We start from the raw sequence: 24,043 nt of genomic DNA on the forward strand, positions 1-24,043 counted from the left end.
ACATTTTCTTGGTCAAAGGAAGACATAAGCCAGTCAAAATCAAGGGAAGTTATGACATACTCCATCTTAATGGGAGCAACTAAGGAGTGCCATCTTTTCGATTGGAAAGCTACCATATTAGTCCAAGAGTGTTGCATTTTCCTTTATTTTCACAGACTCTGTTCAACCCTTTGTAATTTTTATTATACTCATCTAGAGTTACCCAATTTAAGTGCTTCCTGCTAAGATCCTGATTGATACAACAATCAGCACCTAGGAGTGCCGCAGGAAACAGATTTTCACAATGGAATTCTGGGATTGGATCACTCATATATTTTGGGATGCCCTTATAGCCTTCTTGCCAGGGAGAACCTGTGGCATGCAATTGCAATCTATTTTTGGAGGCCATGGACCAGTTAATTGTAAAAGCATCCCAATTTCTATTAGTCAGGCTTGGGGAAGCATGTACAGGAATGGATTCTAAGGTATTGAGTCAAGAAGGAAAATATAGTGTTGTATTGGGTTGAAATTATTGACATCTTGACATCGTTCACAAACCTAAAATACAAGATGTAATGTAGTAGCTTTGGTGTGGCATAAGTACAAAATGAAGCCTAGACTCTTTAATGGCTTACAGTCAATGAGAGAGAAATGCCAGGTCTTTCTGGGCATGATGTTAGAAAATAATTCAAAGTATAGGGAGAAGAAATTGTTAATAGATTCCCTTCCTATATCAATAGAAAGAATTAGAGGCTACTACCCAGACAACATTAAGAAATGCTTTGATGACAGAACTACAAGCATCCTTGAAACATTCACTGGTAGTCATCTTTTGTGTACCACGGATGATTGTGGGCATGCTGTATTAAAATTGATTTTCATGATCTTACTGCAAGTAAGGAGATACTAAAGTAGTAAAGGCAGATGGCAGCTCTTCACCATCAGTGATAAAGTAGGAAGAACAATCATATTAAGTTATAAGCAGGAATTGGTTGTCAGTGCTATGCGCCTACAAGTAACTATAGTGTTGGCTAATTCATCACAGGACTACCTGAAATGAAGTAGACCATCAGCTACAAATATGCTGCTTCATGTATAATAGCAAAAATATATTTACATCAAATGGGCAGCAACCTAACTCAACTCACTGTAGTGAAGATTTATGGCCACTTACTCAGTTCCTAGGTAAAAACTAACTCACAGATTTGAACTTTTTTTTTTTTTGAGAAAAGATATTGCAACATGGCTTCAGATATGCACTGTGCATTTCCTCCAAACCTTCCCAGGATTACCTGCTAATATTTGCTGGCTGATAATATAATTAAGAAAGCAACCCACAATCCTTAGTGGGTTTATAACATTTTGGTTCTTTATGCAAAGCGATTTTCAGAGACTCAGACCACATCATTTCTGGGTTTCTGTGGGCTCTTTATGTCCCTCTCTGAAACTTCCTTCCCTTTAGACCTCCTCTGCTAGCCCTACTGTACCGAAATATGCCTTGGTGGTTTTCTTAAATTCTGATGACATTTTTAAAAATCCCCGAATTAAACTCTCCTCAAACTATTCATTCTGATTGCGATATCTAGTACCTTAAGGAACCCTGACTAAATAAATTTATTATTATGATAAACTTTATTATCACCACCAAAGGCTAGGTAAGCAAATAAGTGAGAATACAAATGTTATAACTGTCATAATTAACTCTTATAATTGTTATAATTATTTTTCAAAATAAACATCTTTGGTATCTTTGGCAGTTGACTATAGCCTTTGACCTAGGTAGTCCCTCAAAAAATTACCTCCTATCCAGTATTTCCTTTGATAGCTAAGATTTTTATTTTCTTTATATTTTTCTTTCCAATTTTGCAATATATGTTATAGAAATTTATTTTCTTCAATGTGCAAAATTGGCTTCTTTCATGAAGTCTGTTTACTTGTAATTGTTTCTGGATGTTTTGCTGATTTAGTTTCTAAAAGAATACCACAGAAAAAATGACCCTTTCTACGGTTCTGCTTTCTCAATAGCAGTTTTCCCCAAGGCCAAGATGGAGGTCTGATTGAAAAAATGGTCTTTAATTTTGCATAAGAGCTGCCTCTGAAATCTTGATTTGTTCTGACTTATAACTATTTGGGGTAAAAATAGCAACACATCAAAATATATTGGGAAAAAAATGTGCCATTTACATTGATACAGTTGTCATCTATTTTCACAACCACTACCATGGAGAGTTATCGTCTAGTTCTTGTATATGTATTGTATAAGCCAAACATTTTAACAGGTTAAAAACCACTTCTGACGATCCAGAAAATATATTTCTAAAATTCAGAACGTGTTCTCAGAACTATTACAAAATTTAAATATAAAAATATTACATCAGTCTCTCAAGGCTGGGCTATTAAATGTTTAACTCCGTTTTTGTTGCTATGGTAGATTCTAGGAACATAAAGATACTTAGAGCATAGTCTCTATTCTTGAGTGCTAACAAGATAGGGTCACAAAGTTTTCTCTTTCACCAAGTTGTAGACTTTCATTTGGCCAATACATAAAAACAGATATATCCAAACAGAAAAAAATATAGACTATAAAATTAAACATAATCTTTGAATCCTGGTTAGAATTTTAACTTGTGTTTCCTTTGGCAAATTGTTACGTGTTCTGAGTTTCAATTGATCATCTGTATGATGAAGATTACGAACCTCATTCATTAATTTGCACTAAGATTTCAGGAAGCAAGACAATGAGAATAAAGCACTTAGAACCATGCCAGACATAATAGGAACAAAAATGTTTCCTTCTCAAAGTCAATTGAATGTAATTTAATTTTAATACAATATATGCTAACTTGATTGTCTCTTTAATAACCTTTAAGAGAAATTTAATATTTTAATTTATGTATCAGATATATAGGTTTTTTCCCTTATGTTCATATTCTTTTTCCATTTTCCTTTTTTTTTTTTTTTTTTTTCGGTCTTTTCACTGATTTACAGGAAGTCCTTAGGAGTTTTTGAACACTCGATTTGCTATTTTTAAAACCTTTATACATTTAAAAAAAATTTAGAGCAGTTTTGTTTTAGGTTCACAGTAAAATTAAGAGAAAAGCAAAGAGAAGTTCCTGCTGTGGTACAGTAAGCTAAGGATCTGGCATGGTCTCTGTGGCAGCGCGGGTTCCATCCCTAGCCTGGCACAGTAGGTTAAGGATCCGCTGTTACCACAGCTATGGTGTAAGTTCAGCCATAAAAAAATAAAGAGGAAAGTAAAGAGATTTCCTTTATATTTCTCCTCCCAACACATGCATAGTCTTCCCTATAATTAACATTCCCCACTAAAGTGGTACATTTTTTACAACTGATGAGCCTACACTGACCCATCATAATCACCACAAATCCACATTTTACTTTATGGCCATTTTGGGTGTTGTGTGTTCTATGGGGAGGACAAATATATATAGATATCTACTGATCATTACAGTAACAATGTGAATATGTTCACTGCTGTAACACCCCTCTTTGTTCCACCTCTTCATCCCCAGCAATGATGAATGACAGTTCTCCTTGTTCCCAAATTCTCACCAGCCTTTAATATACTCAGGGCTCTGGATTTGGGCCTCGTTGTTTTATTTGCTTTTTATACTATTTAAATACACTTGTATCTTCAGAGCTGATAAAAAATTTCGTAAGAGAGTTTTAAATTTTTAGGAATTCAGAGTATGTGTACTTTTTCTGTCACAAAATTGTTATTTGAAGTGGGCTTCATTTTCCTCACCTATAAAATGCAGAGTTTGGACCAGATGGTTTCCAGAATTCTAAATCATCTGAAAAGAAAATACTGTTTTCTGAAATATGAGATAAATTCTAACGTTTCTATAGCCTGTTTTAATTTCAACAGAAAATGCCACTTCCTTTACCAGAGTTAAGGCTAAGTACCTTGTTTTTACAACATCTATTGTGCTTCTCTCTTTTTCACATTTATAGAATGGGCCTGGGTATAAAGGAAGAAACTTAGGATGGGCCACACTTATGCTTTTTGTTTGCTTTTTTTTATTTTCCTAAATCCATGATTTGATATTATTTAGTCCATTTTATAGAGGAAAAAATTTTTGAAAAAATTTTTTAAAATAACTGTTCTGGAGGAACTAATGATTACTAAATTCACAATTATTGAAACTTGCAGTGGAAATATTTAAAAGCAATTAGCTCATTACTGATAATTTTTTTTTTTGAAGTTAAGGTTATTCAGAGAAAAATTCAAAGTAAATCATGGCTTTTAATTCTAGCACAATAATTAGTGGCTGAAAATGTCTACAACATGTGTTTTACTTTAATGTGGGAGTTTGATCCATTAATTTCAAGAAGATTCTGGGGCAAAGATTTGAGTGAGGGTGGTTTATGGGGGAGAGGTAAGGGGTCAGAACTAGAAAAGGTAAGAAGCAGGATTGTGCAGATCAAAGAGTTGAACTGTAACAGAGGTCCTGGTACCTCACAAGGGAACTCTGGTCCTGGGATGGTCCTTCTGAGATGTCCTGAATCAGAATAAGAGGAGCTAGATTTAGGTATCCTTGCACTGACCAGGTATTGAATGAGAGGGCTGCCTCTGGGAAATTCTTAACCTTCAGAAAGGCAGCTCCTCTCTGCTGACAGAAATTCCTGGAGGGGGACTCAGCTGTGAGACAAGAGCAGTCACTTTTCGAAATCACTGGAGAAATGAGAGCCTCAGTCCTGAAGGACAGTGTAGGCAGCATCTCTATGATCCTAAATGCATTTAGGTGAGTCCAAGCACAGATACACAGCATTTTCCAGATTTTGCTTGTAACATCATTCTTTCATATAAGATCTGTTCCAAAGCAAAACAAAACAAAACAAAACGGACTTCCCGTTGTGGCACAGCAGAAAGGAATCCAACTGGTATCCAAGAGGATGTGGGTTCAATCTCTGGCCTCCATCAGTGGGTTGGGGATCTGGTATTGCCATGACCTCTGCTGTAGGTCACAAATGCGGTTTGGATCCCACGTTGCTGTGACTGTGGCACAGGCTGGCAGCTGTAGCTCTGATTCAATCCCTAGCCTGGGAACTTCCATATGCCATGGGTGTGGCCCTAAAAAGCAAAAAACAAACAAACAAACAAACAAAACGACGTTCCCATCGTGGCACTGCGGAAACGAATCTGACTAGGAACCAAGAGGTTGCGGGGTTCGATCCCTGGCCTCATTCAGTGGGTTAAGGATCCAGTGTTGCCATTAACAGTGGTGTAGGTTGCATATGAAGCTCAGGTCTGTCCTTGCCGTGGCTGTGGTATAGGCTGGAGACTACAGCTCCGATTAGACCCTTAGCCTGGGAACCTCAATATGCCACTGGTGCGGCCCCCAAAAAAGACAAAAACAAAATCCTCTCTGTTATAAGGATTTAAGATGTAGTCAGACGAATCTAAATTTAATTATAGTTTTAAAAGTATAAACTTATCCAAATGATTTGATTTTTCTAAGCCTCATTTGTGAAAATTAATTTTTATAACCTCTACTTTAGAATATTTTTAAGAGGTTAAAATAAGATGATACAGGAAAAACCAGCCAGTGATGGTAAGGTAATGTGTGCTCAATAAACAGTATCCAGAAGAGAATATTATGTTTTAAATAAGAAAATTTATAGGAACAGTTATAACGTAGAGTTAAATGGTAATGAAAATTCTTACATTTTTACGGAGCACTTACTACATGCCTGGCACTAGTCTAATTGTTTTACGCATGATAATTTATTTATCCTTACAACCATAAAATGTGGATACTTCTGATACTTCCATTATTCAAGTGAGTAAACCTAGGCACAGAGGATGACAAGATCTCACAGCTAGTAAGTGGTGAAGACCGGTTAAAATGGATGCTGACTAGCTCCAGAGTTTATAAGCCAGTGTAAGAATAAGCAGATCGTTATACTATGAAGGAACCTTGTAAAATGGGAGGTGATCTTGTGAACATAAACACTTGAGAAAATATAAGTGCAGTGATGACTTTAGTCCGGTCAGCAAGAAAACAGAGAGAAGGCTGTAGATTATTTATGACATGACAGTATTACAAGTGCTATAAATCAAGGTTACATACGGATAGTATGTGGGATGTGGGGAGAAAAATCACATCAAAGATTAATTTATGCTTGGACCTCTCCTGGTTACCAGGATTACAGAACCTGTTAAAATGTGTATATGGAAAAGCCACATGCAAATGGAACTTCTGTTAAACAAGTTTTGTATTAGACTACTTGTTTGCACTCACCCCCACCTCCCCAGTTATATGAATACTCTCCAAAGGATAAACATAGACACGTGAATAGCTTTAATGGAATACATTTCAAGATCCTTCACGTCTTGAAATATTCTTTCTTAAATTTGATCTGTCCAAGTACGTTCATGCCATTGGCTGAATCTTCCTCACTTCCTCTTTCACCTTCTGCCATCATTCCCAACCTTAGTGTGGGCCATTGTTTCTCAGTGAAAAATCGCTCTGGGCTTCCATACTAAGGGAAGGTTCTAAATACTGGTATCGTCGTTCTTATGAAAGTGAATGAACTTAATGACTGAGTAACGAGTCCTTTAGTAACTCAGATGTCTGCAATTCTTTGCTTTTTCTAAAAACTAAAGGAGAATCTAATCAATATACCAGCTGACAGATCATAAAATAATTCCTAATGATAAACCACTACGTGAATTTTGTCTATAACTCTATAACTCAAAAGAAACTTGGAGTCTCAGCCATTTGGGAAGAACCAAAAACTTTTATTTCATTTTATTCCAGGATTCTTTTCTAACAAATTGGGATTAATCCCACACTTGAAATGTTGTTCTGGAGCCTAGCTTTGAATAGGCTTGAATTCTAGCTTTACCAATTACTAGATGTATAAAACTTTGTATAAAATATTTTACCCCTCCATGCCTTACTTTTCTTTTCTATGAAATGGAAATAAAAATAGTACTGGCCTTGAGGATTTGTTGTGAAAAATAAATAAGTTTACATGCCTAAAACATGTAAATTATTCTTTGGGACATCCTAAGATCTAAATAAGGGTTAGCTACTTTTATTACCCTTGTAATTACTTGTATAAATATTTGTATATGTCAGGCTATGAAGCTCTTTGCTTTGCAGAATTGCCTGAGAAGGGTCATGATGGTCTCTGCATTAATTTCATTCCCTTGGAAAATTAGGTCATCTATGTAATAACCTTCTTAGGGAATAGTCCTCTAAAAATTTCAGTTCGTGTGACTTAGAAACATAGGAATTTTTAAATAGGAAAAGAATTATACTTAATAATTTTTAAACCAAGGTTAAAAAGCCAACACGTATTCAAATAACTTTAATATAATTTACTTCACAGTACTACTCTTTATTTTCTTTGACTCTTATCTAGGTGAAAAAAAAAGTGCTTTGTCAATAAATCATTTTTTGGACTGAATTTAGTTATGCAGAGGATTATTCTTTTTTTTTTCTGTCTTTTTAGGCCCGCACCTGAGGCATATGGAGGTTCCCAGACTAGGGGTCTAATCGGAGCTGTAGCTGCCGGCCTACGCAAGAGCCACAGCAATGTGGGATACAAGCCGTGTCTGCAACCTATACCACAGCTCACAGCAATGCCAGATCCTTAACCCACTGAGCAAGGACAGAGTTCCTAGTCAGATTCATAAACCACTGAGTCACGACCGGAACTCCAAAAGGATTATTCTTTAGGAGAAAAACTGTTTTAACTGTTTAACCAATTAAATATACATTAAAGAGTATAGATGTATCCAAAGACTTGGAGATGGAATAATAAAAAGAGTACAATTAAGGAAGAATCTGAAAATAGTAAATAATTTAGCTCTTCACTAGGTTTGCCACGGATATTAGCAACTGGTGAGTTACATTATTAAAAAAAAAAAAAAAAAAGCTATTTTTTGTATTGATGGTCCACTCAGCCATTATAATCTAACAGGGTCCACATTTATATGATCATGAAGTCCCTGAAGGCATCAGAGGTGTCCTGAGATCACTAGGCAGTTTTAGAAGGTCCTTATGATGTTTCCCTCCTCTTGTTTTTCATATTGTGTGAATGAAGCCTCTAAGAAGTCACCTTTGAATAATTGTAATTACATTACACAACAGGTTTAAAACACTTAATTTCACATGGCAATGCTGGATACTTAACCCACGGAGTAAGGCAGGGATTGAACATGCATCCTCACAGATATTGGTCAGGTTTGTAACCCACTGAGTTGCAAAAGGAATTCCTGTAAACGCTGATAATTTCATAAAAACTTTTCAGTCAGTCTTGAAAAAAAATCATCAATTCTCTTTGAAAACAAACATCACAAAGTTCTCCTTGTGGCTCAGCAGGTTAAGAACCCAACATAGTGTCTATGAGGATGTGGGTTAGATCCCTGGCCTCCCTCAGTGAGTTAACAATCTGATGTCGCCGCAAGCTGTGGTTGCAGATACAGCTCTGATGTGGCATTACTGTGGCTGTGGTGTAGGCCCACAGCTGCACCTCTGATTTGGTTCCTAGTCAGGGAACTTCCCTACGCTGCAGGTATGGCAGTAAAAAGAAAACAAACAAACAAACATCCCTTTGTGATTCTTATTGTATCATTAAAGTGGGGCTTGTTGATAAATTCGGAAAGCTTGGCAATACAAACACAGGTTTCAAATGATGGGGGACAGGTGAGAAAGAGTGCGCCATAAAAATCTCAAAAACGGGGCAAAATCAACAAAGAAAAATTAGGAGGCTGATATTTATATAAACTGGGGGGTGCTTATGCCAACATAGATGCATAGATTTTTTTTTTTTTTTTTTTTTTTTTTTTTTTTTTTTTTAGGGCTGCACCTGCGGCATATGGAAGTTACCAGGCTAGGGATTAAATCGCAGCTACAGCTGCTGGCCTACACCACAGCCACAGCAACTCAGGATCCAAGCCACATCTGTAACCTGTACACTACAGCTCATGGTAACACCGTATCCAGACCCACTGACTGAGGCCAGGGATCAAACCCGCATCCTCCTGGATACTAGTCAGATTCATTTCTGCTGTGCCCTGACGGGAACTCCCTGCAGCCAGATTTTTAAAATGTCAAACATGTCAAATAGCCAGTCAAATATGTGATGAGACAATCTAGACTACAAATTTTAATATCTGTTATCCTCCAAGCTGAATATTTTTCCAGCTGAATTATTTTTCTCCCACCAATGGCCTGAAAGATATTAGCAATAAATTCATAACTAGAAAAAAAACTTTGTCTTTGAGAGATGATTGAATTGTCATCATAAGAAAGTAAAATATAAAAGGTATTGGGGGGAAAAGATGCTCTGCTCTCCAGGTTCATCCATCTGGAATGCACTTCCCATTGAAGTGGCTAAATAAAATTGGATTTCTTTGGCTGCAGGTACACAACCAAAACTTAAGAAAGACGCCCTGCTGCATCATATGACCTACTCAATACACAGGTCATTATGGCCTGAACGGAAAATTGAACATCCCATCTTCAATGCAATGGGCTTTAACAATAAGGTAAAAAACCACCAAGGTTACAACTTCATTACATTCACTAATTAGATGCATCTTACTAACCAGTGGGAAAAGAGGAGTTATGGAGGCAAATCAAGACATTCAGTATTTATTCATTCAAAAATATACCAGTAGTATGCGTTATTTGTTTTTTGTCCAGGTGATGGCATAATAATCTGTCCAAGTCTTTCAGATTATAAATGAAATGAGATATTTTACCTGAATAAAACTTTTTTTTGTTGTTGCTTTGTCTATTTTTAAGGGACACACCTGTGGCATATGAAGGTTCCCAGGCTAGGGGTCTAATCAGAGCTGTAGCTGCCAGCCTACACCACAGCCACAGCAACACAGGATCTGAACCATGTCTGTGACCTACACCACAGCTCACAGCAACGCCAGATCCTTAACCCACTGAGCAAGGCCAGGGATCGAACCTACAGCATTATGGTTCCTAGTTGGATTCGTTAACCACTGAGTCACAATGGGAACTCCTACCTGAATAAAACTTAAATTTCTGCTAGAAAATCAACAAGTACTGGAACAAACAGTTTCATTTATTTCACTCAGTTTCTAAGCTCTCTATAGTTCTTGCACTTACTTTTGTGGATTACTTCCATCTGCTCTATAACAGAGGTTGGTGCTTAAAAAATTAATATTATCAATTATCAAAATTGGAAAAATGAATTATCAGCATGGCTGTCACATTCTTTGTCTTTTTGCCAGTCTCTAGCCAGATAAATAATTCCAAACATGTATATAAAAAGTTGTTGAAACCCAATCACTTAATATGGCTATGTATATATATATGTGTATATATATATACATACAGTTTAAAACTTAGAAATATAGTCCAAATAGCAATAAACATTCTAATGCTCTAGTATCAGTTAGCATGTTATGCTCTAGATTTACTTATTCATCTTTCTGTGCTAACAAAATTATAAGAAACTCTGAAGACAATGACTATTTTTATTTATCCCATTCTGGACCATGATTTATTAGAACATAATGTATGTACTCCTTATATTTGGGTGGACGTGTTCATTTTCTTATTCTCTTTTAAAAGTGTATGTTTTGGAGTTCCCGTTGTGGTGCAGTGGTTAACAAATACAACTAGGAACCACGAGGTTGCGGGTTTGATCCCTGGCTTCGCTCAGTGGGTTGAGGATCTGGTGTTGCTGTGGCTGTGGTGTAGGCTGGTGGCTATAGCTCCGATTAGACCCCTAGCCTGGGAACCTCCATATGCCATTGGGTGCAGCCCTAAAAAAGACAAAAAGACAAAAAAAATAAAATAAAAATAAAGCATATGTTTTAATACTTCAACTCTGCTTCCCTTTTCAATTCCTAACTTTAAAAAAAATGCTATCAATTATGTAATATACCTGGACCAACATGAGCTAACAATATTATTTGTGTTTTAAAAAATTCACAATAAATCAATTCCCATTTAAAGAAACCCTCAACTTTCTAAATGTTGAATGAGGCATTATGCCTAATTAAAATTAGTAAGAAGAATCAGCAGCAAGAACATTCTAAACATTGTGCACCTACTTCCAAACTACGGTGCAAATCACAAAGTAGAAACATTTTAAACCATCCCTGTCCTCAAAATGAAAGTTTTACATTAGTCTACTTTATCTTTTTAGTTATAATTCTAGCAGAAACTGTGGCCTCTGCTGAGGATGGCCTTCAAATTCACCCAGGCTCAGCTGGATTCAAGCCTAATAACCCGGGAGAAACTAGCACTTCAAATAAATAAAAGAAACTAAATTTTCACTTAAACTTACCTGTATGCACAGAAGCCACTTTTCCCCTGTTAAGCAAAAATTTCAATAAGTTGACAGGTAGATCACTCAGAGCCTCAGATACTTCAAAGACTCCTCACAACTGAAGGGACATTTGAAAAATTTTTACGTGAACATCAGAATATCTGATTTCATCAATGCCTGCTCATATCATTCAATGTAAATAACCTGCAGTGTTGGTTCCACTGCTCAAAACAACAAAAGTGCAAATTCAATAATTAAAGCTGAAATATAGAGCTTATATAGGATTTGTCATTCATTTAAAAAATAAACATAAAGAAATTTGTATAAGAGAAAAACAAAAAGAAAATATAAATAGTAACATTTAAATGGTTGATTTCACATTATCTTATACAAAAATAACTTTATTTATAATTTATTAATGTAGGGATGGTAGGATATTGAAAAGCGAAGAGCCTATGCAGAGAATTCTCTCTACTAGCTTGCTGCTCATTAGAATCGTCTAAGAAACATCTAGAGGCAAACTATTGCCTGTAATAACATCCAAAGACATCCTGACACTTCTAATAGACATTCTATTCATGTCTGGTCTTCACCATCAGAGGTTTAGATTTGATTGGTCTAAGTGGACGGAGTATTCATAGATTTATTTATTTATTTATTTATTTATTATCTTTTTAGGGCCGCTCCTGTGGCATATGGAGGTTCCCAGGCTAGGGGTCAAATTGGAGCAGTAGCCACTGGCCCACACCACAGCCACAGCAATGCCAGACCCAAGCTGCGTCTGCAACCTACACCACAGCTCAGGGCAATGCCAGATCCTTAACCCACTGAGGGAGGCCAGGGATTGAACCTGTGTTCTCATGGATCCTAGTCAGATTTGTTTCCGCTGAGCCATGACAGGAACTCCGATTCTTGCATTTAAAATGCTTCCAGGTCAAACAGTAGAGTTTCACTTACGCAAGAAGAATAAGTTCTGGGGATGTAAAAAGCAGTATGATGACAATAATTAAGAATACTGTACTATATACATGAATCTGTTAAGAGGGTAGGTTTTAAGTGCTCTTTCACAACAACATAAGGAAGTAAAACAGTAATTGTGTGAGGTGATAGGTATGTTAATCAGCTTGATATTGGTGATCATTTCACAAGGTATGCATACATCAAAACATCAAGTTGTATACCTTTATATACAATTCCTGTTTGTCAGTACTTTGATAAAGCTGAAAAGGGATTAAAAATCTCCCAGGTGATTCTAATTTATACTCAGTAGACAATTGTGGGTTTTAGAATTAAGATCAACTAAATTAAAGCTAATTATTCTAATATTCATTCCTTTGCAAACTGTGTCACACTTCTACTTAAAATTATCATGCTTTATTTTTTGACTGGAAACTTCCAAAAAAATGTATACTGGTTTCTTCTTTTATTCTTAATATTATTACTATTAGGTTGATTATAAAATTATTTCAGTTTACAAAGAATTCCTCATATGTTTAGAGTGTATAAGGAGACAAGTATTTAATCCAATTTTTATATTTTTTGTTGAGTTTCTAAACTGTGTGTACTATAGTAACCTTTATCAAAAAATAAAAATAACAAAATTTGCAAATATAATTAAATGATAGTTAATCAAAACTGTATTTACCATTAAGCATAATTGTAATGAAAAATGCCAATTTTCCCCTTAAACTAAGTAATTTACTTGGTTATATAGCCTACATTTACTAGATAACAGCAAACTTCCTACTTCACTCTACAATGAAATGCTACCAAAAGGGAGTGTAGTTTTAGATAACAGTCCCTGAAGAAAGAGGCAAAATGTTCTTTTATAACTTGTGGGGGTTTTTTGCCAATTACATTTTCAGCTCATTTACATTTTCATTCTGAATACTTGCGGTATTCTGAATATGAAGACGTAATGCTCGTTACTTGAATGTATTTAGCTCAGTATCTTATTGTGCATTTTACATGAAATATCTCGATAATTAAAGTTTCAATGGGTGATTTCTTAAATTTATTAACTACATTATCATTTTATGTACATTTTAATTTACAACCTGAATTAGTAGCCTGTGCTATTGTCATTAAGAAAAATGGAAAAAAATAGTAGCAATTATAAACAGTATGAGTTGATGTAAGCATTTTTGTTAGCCCTGAAGCAGTTCTGATAGTTTTATTGTCTTAATCAACTTAGTCAACTCTGCTTATTGCTCTTTGGAGGTGGCAGTTTTGAACACATGCTGGGGTGTTAGTTCACTGCTGCCAAATTAAAAATGATAATTCTCATGCGTGAAATAACTGTATGGACTAATGACCAAATATCTTTATAATGTGAGCCACTGTTGCAGCAGGTGGCCAAACAATTATACACCATAACAGAATATATCCCTAAAGTAAAGAAAAAAAAATATATGCTGATGACTTAACCAAACCAAAGACATTAAGAGGGAAAATAAAAAAATATATATATATACATATTCCTATATATTAGTAATTATACACATTGAAGATTTAATACTTTATTGTAAATAGTAAAAGTAAGACCTCTGCCCTAAATGTTTTGTTCCACAAGTGTTTATGGGATATATACTTATTGATCACACATGAGAAAAATGAAAATACAATTAAAGAGCCAAAATTATCCTAGCTGTTGATCTTATGGAATTGATAGGCATTTTTCAGGATATATACCTTTGATTATTGCACCATTAGTTGGGAATATTCAAAAAGTTAAGGCTGATCATGGCAAATAAATTTCTGGAAATAGTGATTTGAGAGGTCAATAAAGCACAGACCATGAAATGTCTTATATTCAAAGCTTGGCCTTGAAATTGATCTTGAAGGCAAAGAATCATCACATAGTAAGCTTTACATTCTATAGGGAAATTATTCTTACAGCAAGATAGAGAATGTGTATAAAGAAGTCAAATGGATTGATTAGAGTTTTCTGTAATAATCCAGATAAAGTTTTACTATAGGCAATACTGAATTAATGGCTGTGAATGGAGATCAGAGAGCAGATTCAACTAATTTATAAAAAATTAAATTTACATAAGTTTGTGACAAACTAGAGAAGGTGTAAAAGAAAACTCTGGTATAATCTCCCAGATATCAGATTGGATATATAGACAAATGATGCTCTAAGTGATCAAGTATTACCAAAGGAGAAGCTGTTAGTGAGTATGAGACATTAGGTGTAATTTAGAATCTTGCTCCTTAGAGAGAGCTCTAAGGACCAAGAGCCTTGGCATCACCTGGATTTGTTAGAAATCCCAATTTCCAACTCTCTCAAGATCTACTGAATCAAAATCTATATTTAACACTATCCCTAGGTAATCCAGGATTAACAGGGATAGAGTTAAATATAGATTTAGGACATGTTAAATTTGAGCTGCTTATACCACATAGGGTCACAAGGCAGGTGTAGAAATCAGAAATAAAATATGAGTGCCTGTAGAAAGAATATAATGGAAATATAAATTTGAGAAACATAAGGAGAGATAGCCAGGGAAAAAATTAAAATTCCCTGAAGAAGACATACAGCAAAAAGAAATGGATTTGGGGAACATCAACATTCAAAAAGAAGGTAGAAGAAGGGTCAATGAAAGAAGCTAAGAGGCAAGATTCTTTATTTTTTATTTTTTTTGTCTTTTTTTTTTTTTTTTGCTATTTCTTTGGGCCGCTCCCGCGGCATATGGAGGTTCCCAGGCTAGGGGTCTAATCGGAGCTGTAGCCACTGGCCTACACCAGAGACACAGCAACGCAGGATCCGAGCCACGTCTGCAACCTACACCACAGCTCAAGGCAATGTCAGATCATTAACCCACTGAGCAAGGGCAGGGACCGAACCCGCAACCTCATGGTTCCTAGTCGGATTCGTTAACCACTGTGCCACGACGGGAACTCCGTCAAGATTCATTAAAAGGAAGCTGAGATTAGAATGATGTTATATAATTTGTTGCAATGGTTAGGAGAAAGACTCTGAATAAGATTAATCTTTTCACTAAGAGACGTCTAAAACAGTCCACTGGATTTGAATGATATACCCCAACAGATTAAGTGATTTTGGTGGGTGAGGAGGAGAATAAAGAAAATTCTTTGTATCTTAAAGGAGAGAAATAAGATGGTTATTAGGGTGTAGCAGGCAAACTGTGAAATGGCTCCCAGAGACCCCCACTCTTGTGTATAAGGCCCTCCTTATGTGTGTGAGGCTTGTGAGATGTCTTTACATATATATATATTTTAGGGCTGCACCCAGAGGATATGGAAGTTCCTAGGCTAGGCTAGGGGTCATATCGGAGCTACAGCTACCAGCTACAGCAATACAGATTCCAAGCCAGGTCTGTGGCCTACACCATAGCGCACCGCAACACCAGATCCTTGACCCACTGAGCAAGGCCAGGGATTGAACCTGTGTCCTCATGGATACTAGCTGGGTTCGTTTCTGCTGTGCCACAATGGGAACTTTGTGAGCTGACTTTATTGACTGGCTTTTTTTTTTTTTTTCTCATCTCTATAATGATTTTTATTTTTTCCATCATAGCTGGTTTACAGTGTTCTGTCAATTTCTTGACTGGCTTTTAATGAACAGAATTTAGCTGAAGGGTTGAGGTGTCAATTATGAGATCATATTAGAGAAAAGACTGCCTTCGTTGTAGAGACTCTAGCTTGTTCACTTCATGACCCTCTACCTGCCATTTTATAAGCAGCTGGTTCAGTGATTGGTCTTGGAAGGAGAACCTAGCCCAGAGTACTCTTGAGATACTTGTAGCCCCAGCCAATAGCTTAACTGCAGACTCTTGAGAGACCAGAGATGGAACCACCCAGCTAAGCTGCACCCACATTCCTGGCCAACAGAAACTATGAAATAACAAATATTTGCTTTAAAGAGTGAAATCAGGGTGATTTTTATGCAGCCCTAGGTAACTAATACAGATTTTAATGCCTAGAATCAGGATGCTCCTTTAACCTCTATGAAGAAGTGGCACTGGACCCACGCTGTGGACTTTGAGGGAGTGACTGTGAAAGGGCATTAAACACATTGTTCATGGAATTTCAGATATTGAGGAGCCTGTGAATGAGTAAGGAAAATATTTCTGAAAACTGAAGAAAAGGCAATCGCTGTTATTAGTGGGACAAATTTAATGAATACTGTCATCTGCATTACATAGAAAGCAGAACATATGCCTAATGACCTAGATGATCTACCTAAGGAGATTTCATGGGCCCAGCGTTGTAGGTGCTGCTTGGTTTATTCTTGTTACTTAGGGTAAAACAGGAAAGGAAAGAAATAAGTTGAGGGAAGAACTACTAAAAAAAGAAGCCAGGACTCAATGGTTTTGGAAAAAAAAAAAAAAAAGTGCTAAAATTAAAAAAAAAATAAAACTCCAGCCAAGATCAAATCCAGAACACTACCACGAAAATATAGCATCAAGCTGAAGCTAGAGGTGTGATTGTAAAATCTTTTATTAGGATCTCAAAAGATCAAAGGTGGTGCCTCAGAGTACTACACATAAAAGATCCTTTAAAGAGATTAAGGATGCTCTACAAAGATCCTCTCAATCAAACAATAGGGTCTCTATGAAGTCTAAGGGGGTTGCCCTTCGGCCTTCTCAACAGGAGTCAAAGGCAGAGAGAGAGTTCTATCTAAGAGATTTGTCTGATAGAGTGAACCCCAAGAAGATTTATAGAAGACCCACAAAACACAAATACTTATTTATATACAGACACAGCACCACATCATTGAACTGAAAAAGATGCATTTGGGCTCCCCAAAATTCTACAGTCAGAAAGTAGGCTGGGGAAAACTACTCAGCATCAAATGCATCTTTTTATAAGGAAAAACAGCTGAGAGCAGAACCAAGAACTCAGAAGGCAGAGTGATCTTGGAAGCTGGTCCTCAGAGTCTAGGTTTGAGATAACTAGAGATCACCTGTGATTGGACTACAACCTCATGAGAGACTCTGAGCAAGAGGCACCTTGTCAAGTCACACTGGATTTCTGACCCATAAAACCTGAAATGATAAAGGTGTTTTGCTTTAAGTGAAGTCATAGATAAATTACTGGTAGAGAGGAAACGGTGGACACTTAGCAGCATATTTGTGTAGATGTATGAGTTTATAGGAGAAGCAAAATTATTGTTGGCCAGATAGGTCTTGGTTAAAAAGACATGTGATATTTCTTTCTGGAGATGAATAAAGAATGTAGAGTATTATTAATTTTGAGGTAGAGTTTGAGAATACACTTTATTGTCTATATTTTCTTGAGAAAATAGGAGGTAAAAGCCTTCTACTTCAAACCACAAATTTGACACTGAGTAAAAGAAACATGAGAGAATGTGGTAATGACTAAACCAGAGACAAGAGAAAGAACTGTCAGAAAGTGTGGATGGCAAGACAGAAATTAGGGCTAAGATATTTGTATCACAGGATGAGTAGGATAGAAGCATCAAGATGACTGATTTAGGTACAGTTTCAAGAGAGAAAAGATAGTTTCCTTGATCTGTAATTTCAGTAGAAGACTCAAGAGAAAGAGGGCAAGAGGTATTTCTGGATATTGCTAACAAACACTGAAGTGGTGAATCATGAGACTTACCGCAGATAAGAAAATGCATAAAACCAAAAGGGATCAATAGACTACAAGAAAATGGTGGGACCTAATATCTGATCTATTTGGATTCAGACCATAAGAAAAAGAAAATATGACTGGAACATGTAATTTGAAAATTCAAGTGTTCAGAATTTGAAGTGCATGGTCTAGCCATTACAGTGCATGATTAACAAGAAAGGAAGCACATTTCAATAATGTTGCACAAAATAAGACATAGATTTTTGGAATTTCAGGCAGGGATGAGCAGCAATTAGAGAGATATGCCAAAATGCTATGGAGGGACGACCAATCCCAGAGTTTAAAAGACAAGTACATTATTAGATTAAGGACATTTTATCTGTTCTGTGAATTTATAGAGAAGAAGAACACTCCTAGGACAATAGTTCTAAGTATATATAAAAAATATACGGGGTGGTCAAGATGCTAAAATAGCCACATTTCATAATACTCCCTGGACCTTAAAAATAATAATAAAAAATTTTGTGTCATACATAACAATTGTTTTTTATTAAAAAAATGTATCCCTATGTTTTATTTTTCTAATTCTATTGACATTTTTATTTTGAAATATAGTTTAACATATTTTATCATTATAAAAGCAATAGAGACAGAGTTTTAAAATAAAAAATTACAAAATGAAGAATTTCAATACAATAATATCACCTAATATCTCCCCATTCACAGGTAAAATTATCTTGATATTATGAAATATTTTCCTTTAGCCTTTTATTCATTCACAAACTTAAACCCAGAAATACATACATATATATAAATTGTTATTTTAAGTGCAGTTTGCCTTAAATTATCAATTATAATACTGACATTTAAAATATTAAATATCATTAAATTATTTCACAGATATTTTCCTACCGTGTCGATACTTCTTTTAATAATTTCTAAATATTTTATCATATATTTTTTTTCTAATTTACTTAACTCTTTTCCTCTTTTATCAAAAATATAGCCATTTCTATATTTCTTTAAATTGAGGGTAATGTAATGAACGTACTAAATCATACATCTTCGGGTGCAGTACTATCCTTTTAGGTTAAATAGTGGAAATATGTTAGATTTTAGGATATAACTTTTTTTAAGACTGAAGATAAAATATATGCTGCCAAACTGGTGTTATAAAAGTTTTTTTTCCTAATAAAATCTGTACAATCTTCGGCTTTGTAATGGTGAAGCTTCTTTTCCCCCCAACTTGACATGGATGTTATGGAGTATTTGAATACATATATAAGTCCTGTTATCTGACACCATAATGGCCAGTGGTTTTTCATTTAAATAGAACCAAAGACGGTTAAAGTGGAAAATATTGATAAGTGAATTGTTTAATTCAAAATATACTGTTATATCACATTTTGAAACACAGTTATACCAGTTGTCTTCATGTCTAATGCTGGGGCTTGACTTCTTCATAGTTTGCTGTTGGAAAGGGAAGATAAGTGTGAACGATAGGCATCCTACAAGCATATGCCTACAAGGAAACTGCCTAAGGATTGGAGGCCATGTCAGTTCTTACTGACTTTAACCTTGGTGATGCAGGTGCTTCTCCTATAGGAGAAGCTGACATTCTTCATCTTGGAGCTAACCCCACACCGGACCCAGGAGTCAGAGTCTGAAGGAGGATAAAGAGCAGTTGAAATAGCTGTAGGATCAGCTGCAACCTCATGCAGACAAGGTAAGTCATCAAATGACTGACAATGTGAGTCAGCTACAAAGAGAGAGAGAGAGAGAGAGATACATATGATATATATATCCCTAAATTGTATTTATTTTTGGCCTCTTCCCAAAATGACAGCAATAATTTTTTTAATTTGACATCATCATGTTATATAAAATTACTTAATTTTGTTTTCACAAAAACAACAATGGTGTTTCTTTTTCATTCACATTTTATAAGCATGCCTATTATTAAATAAATGAAGCAATTATAAGAAAATGTGCCAACAGTCTAAACAGATTTGGGAATAATACAGTTGAATGCTGTTAAGCACACAACTCTTTTGGTCGGAAGAGAAGTTCATGACCATAGTTGAGAGTAACCTACTAATCAGTAATTTTCAGCCTGCCTTGGGCAACCACGGTCAATATATTTTATGGACGAAAAGGAGACATCCTAGTGTGTTGTGCCTGTTAAACAAAGATCTGTCAAGAAAACAACTTCAAATTTATACCAACTTCTGTAACATGTATACAGACCTTTTTTTAAAAAAAAATATATGCAGATGCATATTTAGACACACATTTTATAAATACACACAGATATTTGCCTGTAGATAGATGCATAGATAGAAACGTTGATAGAAAATTAGAAAGAAAGCCCTGAACTATATCTATAGCTATGTGCAGCCCTGAACTATATCTATAGCTATGTGCTGGAGCTGGCTTATACGGGTTTACAAAAGCCAAAGGCCAGTTATCAAACTTTTATCAGTATTTTATACACACACACACACCGATATAGATATAGATATAGATACATACACACATACACATGCACACACCAAACCATTTTAGAACTATTGCAATATATATGAAACAATTCACTATTTTAAAATACCCCCTGGTAAACTGTATTTACTTCTTTCTAAAATATAGATTGTTCATGGTTTACATCGCTGAAGTTTATATATGGCCTATAATTCATTATATTTTACAACTGTAATTGGCTCAGGTTTCTTTTCCCCTGGTGTTATATAAATAATGGTATATGCCTTATGATCAAGCGTGTCATATGTTTAATGTGTTTTAAGCAATGTGACACATGCGGTGTACAGTTAATCACTTTATTTTTGCTAAATTTTTAGTCTGTTTGCAGTTTTTCACAATTACCTGCGATGCTAAGATGATACATTATTAGTGCACACTTCTTTTATAGTCTCTAGCCAGGGACCTACTGAGGGTCCATATGGTGGCAGCAGCTGCCCTAGTCCACTTGAGCATAAGCAGCTTAGGGCCTTGAGACCTCACAACACAAGGCTCCTTCCAGAGCCAGGTGAGAAAGAAAGTTAGAGCTGAAGCAACTCTGAATGAGAGCCCAGAGTACTGAGGCATCAAAGAGGTGTTTAAGCACAAAGAAGGCTCCACTCATAGCTGTGGCTGGAGCGTACTGCACCTGCCCACTCAACAGAGGTCACTGTACAGAAGGACCACAAAGTCGCCTACTTCAAATGGATCGTTATCCCTCACACTTGTACATGGACCCAGTAATTACTTCTGTCATGAAGATCCACACATTCGAGAGGGTGAACATTCAACTAGGTGAGGCTGGGTGTAGACACCATTGCCAAATACCTGGACAATATCCTTTTGCATCTGCGGGAGTTCCAGAAGATCAAGCTACAGAACAAGGGGTTACAGGAGCACATTAAATGCCTGGAAGGGACCCACAGGCTTTTGAGGCCATGAAAATTCTTATGAAGAGCACCTGGAAGAGTTCTACCTGTTGGGCGAGGTGACCCTGGTCCAGCCCCAGAGGGTGGAGAGGTATAAGGAGTAGCTGCTGAGCGCAGTGCTGGTTCAGGGCACTGGACCCATAGAAAATGATCTTCCTGCACCCATCCCTGACCTCCCAATTTCTCCTGCCGGGTCTTCTCCAACCTACTGCAGAGAAGATCTTTTGCGGGGCTGTGCCTGGTGCAGACCAAGGTGGCGCAGAAGGAGGAGCTAGAGAGATGTGAAACATACCTACATGCTGCTGAAAGTCCGCTTCCCGGTGGCTACTTTCTCCAGGGCACCTTCTAAGCTGGCAGAGCTGAGTGGCCAAATACTATGCGAGTTTTTCCCGGAGGCCTTGTGGAAAGACTGGCTGCATTTGAGCTGCTGGCCTCAGGAGGGCAGAAGAGTGCCGGGTCTTCAAAGAGTACAGGCTGGTGCACCCAGGCCTCCTGATTTACTTGTGGGATGTGGCCTTGCTAGAGAACATCAAGGCCATGGTGGCCCAGCAGAGCTCCTCTATCCTCAAACCAAGCTCCTGTCGGCTCTGGAGAAACTCTTGTGAAATAAAAGCAGGGTTGGCTTCACCAAATAAATAAATAAAATTTAAATAATAATAACAATAATATATTCATTGTGAGACCACAATTGAAGGATAGATTTAAACAGTAGACATACTGAAAGTACAATTAGTAGTTCAAGAGCATTTCTATTTTAAATCTTGTCAGATAATGCCAGTTTTACAGTCCTAAATAAAGATTATCAGAGGCTACTGCACCAGTGGGTAATAACATCATGTTTAATTTCTATGCAAAGCTTAATTTATTGTTTTACTGAATATTTCTCTACTATAATAAGCACTGAAAAAAGACTGTTGAACAAGATAGGATGGAGTTTGCCTTATTTTAGGAAGTGATAGCAATGTATAAGCTGAATAAATAAGAATACATATCATACACATAAGCAAAAGAATTAATATAAGGTGTTACAATTTAGAGTGAGATAGCTGCCAATTTAAATCGGTAGACTGCTAAGAAGGAACCAAGGAAGCAAAGATCAGAAGAGGAATATTTTCTGTCCGAAGTAACTAACACTGGAGACAGCATCCATGTTAAAGATGTGATAAGAGGGCCACTGTGGCTGAAACGTGGTGGAAAAGTGAGAGCATAATATAGTGCAACATGAGATCCGATAGGCAAATATGAACAAGAGCAGGATAATGAGTTGGAATTTTATTCTAAGGATAAGAAATCCATTGGAAATGTGTTAAACAAAGCATAATTTAGACCTTTAAATTATCATCCTGGCTGCTAAAGAAAGAGTAGTAGGAAATCAAATGTGGAGAAAAGGGAAGCCAAACAGAACGTGTCTTCGTAAGCCTGGGCTGCCAGAACAAAATACTATAGACTGGGTGGCTTAAACAACAGAGATTTAGTCCTCAACGTTCTAGGGGCTAGGAAATGCACAATCAGGTGCCAGCATAGCCTGGCTCTGGTCCGAGCTCTCTCTCAGGCTTACAGACAACCCTTTTCTGGCTGCCCTCATCTAGCTGAGAGAGGAAGGAGGCAAGCTCTCTGATATCTCTTCATATAAGGACACTAATCCTACCATGAGAGCTCTACCCTCATGACCTCATCTAAACCAAGTTATTTCCCAAAGATCTCATCACTAAATATCATCACATTAAGGGTTAGAGCTTCAACATATGGCTGGGGCTGGGGCACAGAACCAAAGATAATTCAGTCCATAGCAATGAAAACAATTGCAAGAGTCTGGGTGCAAACAGATGGTGGTTCAAGACCAAGATCCTATGAAAGTCAGAGAGAAGTAAGTAGCTTCTCTCTGAAAGTAAATTTATTCAAATGATATAGCTTTAAGAAGAATCAAAAATAGTAGAGTTAAAAAGAGACTGATGCGAGGAAATCAGAGTATTCAAACATAGCTCCAAAACGATTGGCTTGAGTGACGGATAGTGGTGCCGATTAAGAATATGGAAGACCTAGTAGAAGCAAATTTAGAGGGAATTATCAATATGTCTGCTATGGCCAAGTTACCTTTAAGTTTCTGAACAGGGGTCAAAGTTGCAATATCCCAATAAGTAATTGAATTTATGAGTTTGTATTTTTCTGGAAAAACTAGGATTGGAGATATAGTCTGAGGAAACCACATACAAATGGCATTTAATATTAGGCAGTTGGATAGAATCATCTAGAGAAATGTATAAATAGAGATAAGTAGAAGGTTCAAGACTGAGCCAAGACTAAATAATAATATTCAAGAGCTGAGCAGATGAGAAAGTACCAAAAATAGATACTAAGGGAGGCTGATGAGAAAGAGAAATGGGAAAATAAGAAGTCAGAAAGCCAAGAGAAGGAAGTATTTAAATGATGGAGGAGTCCACTGTCTTGATGGTTTAAATGCAGTGCTATCAGTGGAGGACTTGCGGAGTGAATCATAAATCGAATATGGGGTTAGGAAATGAGGATGCTGAATATGGACAACCATTTAAATAATTTTAGCTAGGAAGTGCAGTGGAAAAAATAGGGTCATAGCTGAAGGGAAATGTAAGGCCAGAAGATATTTTTATCTTAATTGGAGATTCTAGTACATATTTGTATGCTGATGGAAATTATGGCATGGCAGGGGAGAAATCAAGAATGCATGAGAGAGAATAATCGGAGGGCATCAATTGAGAAGGCAAAAATAGATGTGATCCAGAGCTCAG

At 36.4% G+C, this 24,043-nt stretch overlaps 1 long non-coding RNA gene across 3 annotated transcripts in view; it reads left to right on the plus strand.

Annotated features, from left to right (window-relative positions):
• LOC110262071 (uncharacterized) overlaps positions 1-24,043 on the plus strand; it is a 69,662-nt gene that overhangs the window by 8,831 nt on the left and 36,788 nt on the right. For 2 of the 3 annotated variants that reach the window (XR_002346596.2, XR_014813727.1), the window contains exon 2: positions 19,426-19,561. This is a non-coding gene — a long non-coding RNA (uncharacterized LOC110262071). Of the gene's footprint in view, positions 1-9,377; positions 9,503-19,425; positions 19,562-24,043 lie in introns of all 3 variants that reach the window. The other variant, XR_002346597.2, reaches the window with a different exon arrangement.

Source organism: Sus scrofa, chromosome 8 (assembly GCF_054392235.1).
Source record: "Sus scrofa isolate SSC_HxYL_T2T_F1_AM1 chromosome 8, Sscrofa_HxYL_maternal_Yorkshire_Landrace_v2.0, whole genome shotgun sequence".
Taxonomy (NCBI): domain Eukaryota; kingdom Metazoa; phylum Chordata; class Mammalia; order Artiodactyla; family Suidae; genus Sus; species Sus scrofa.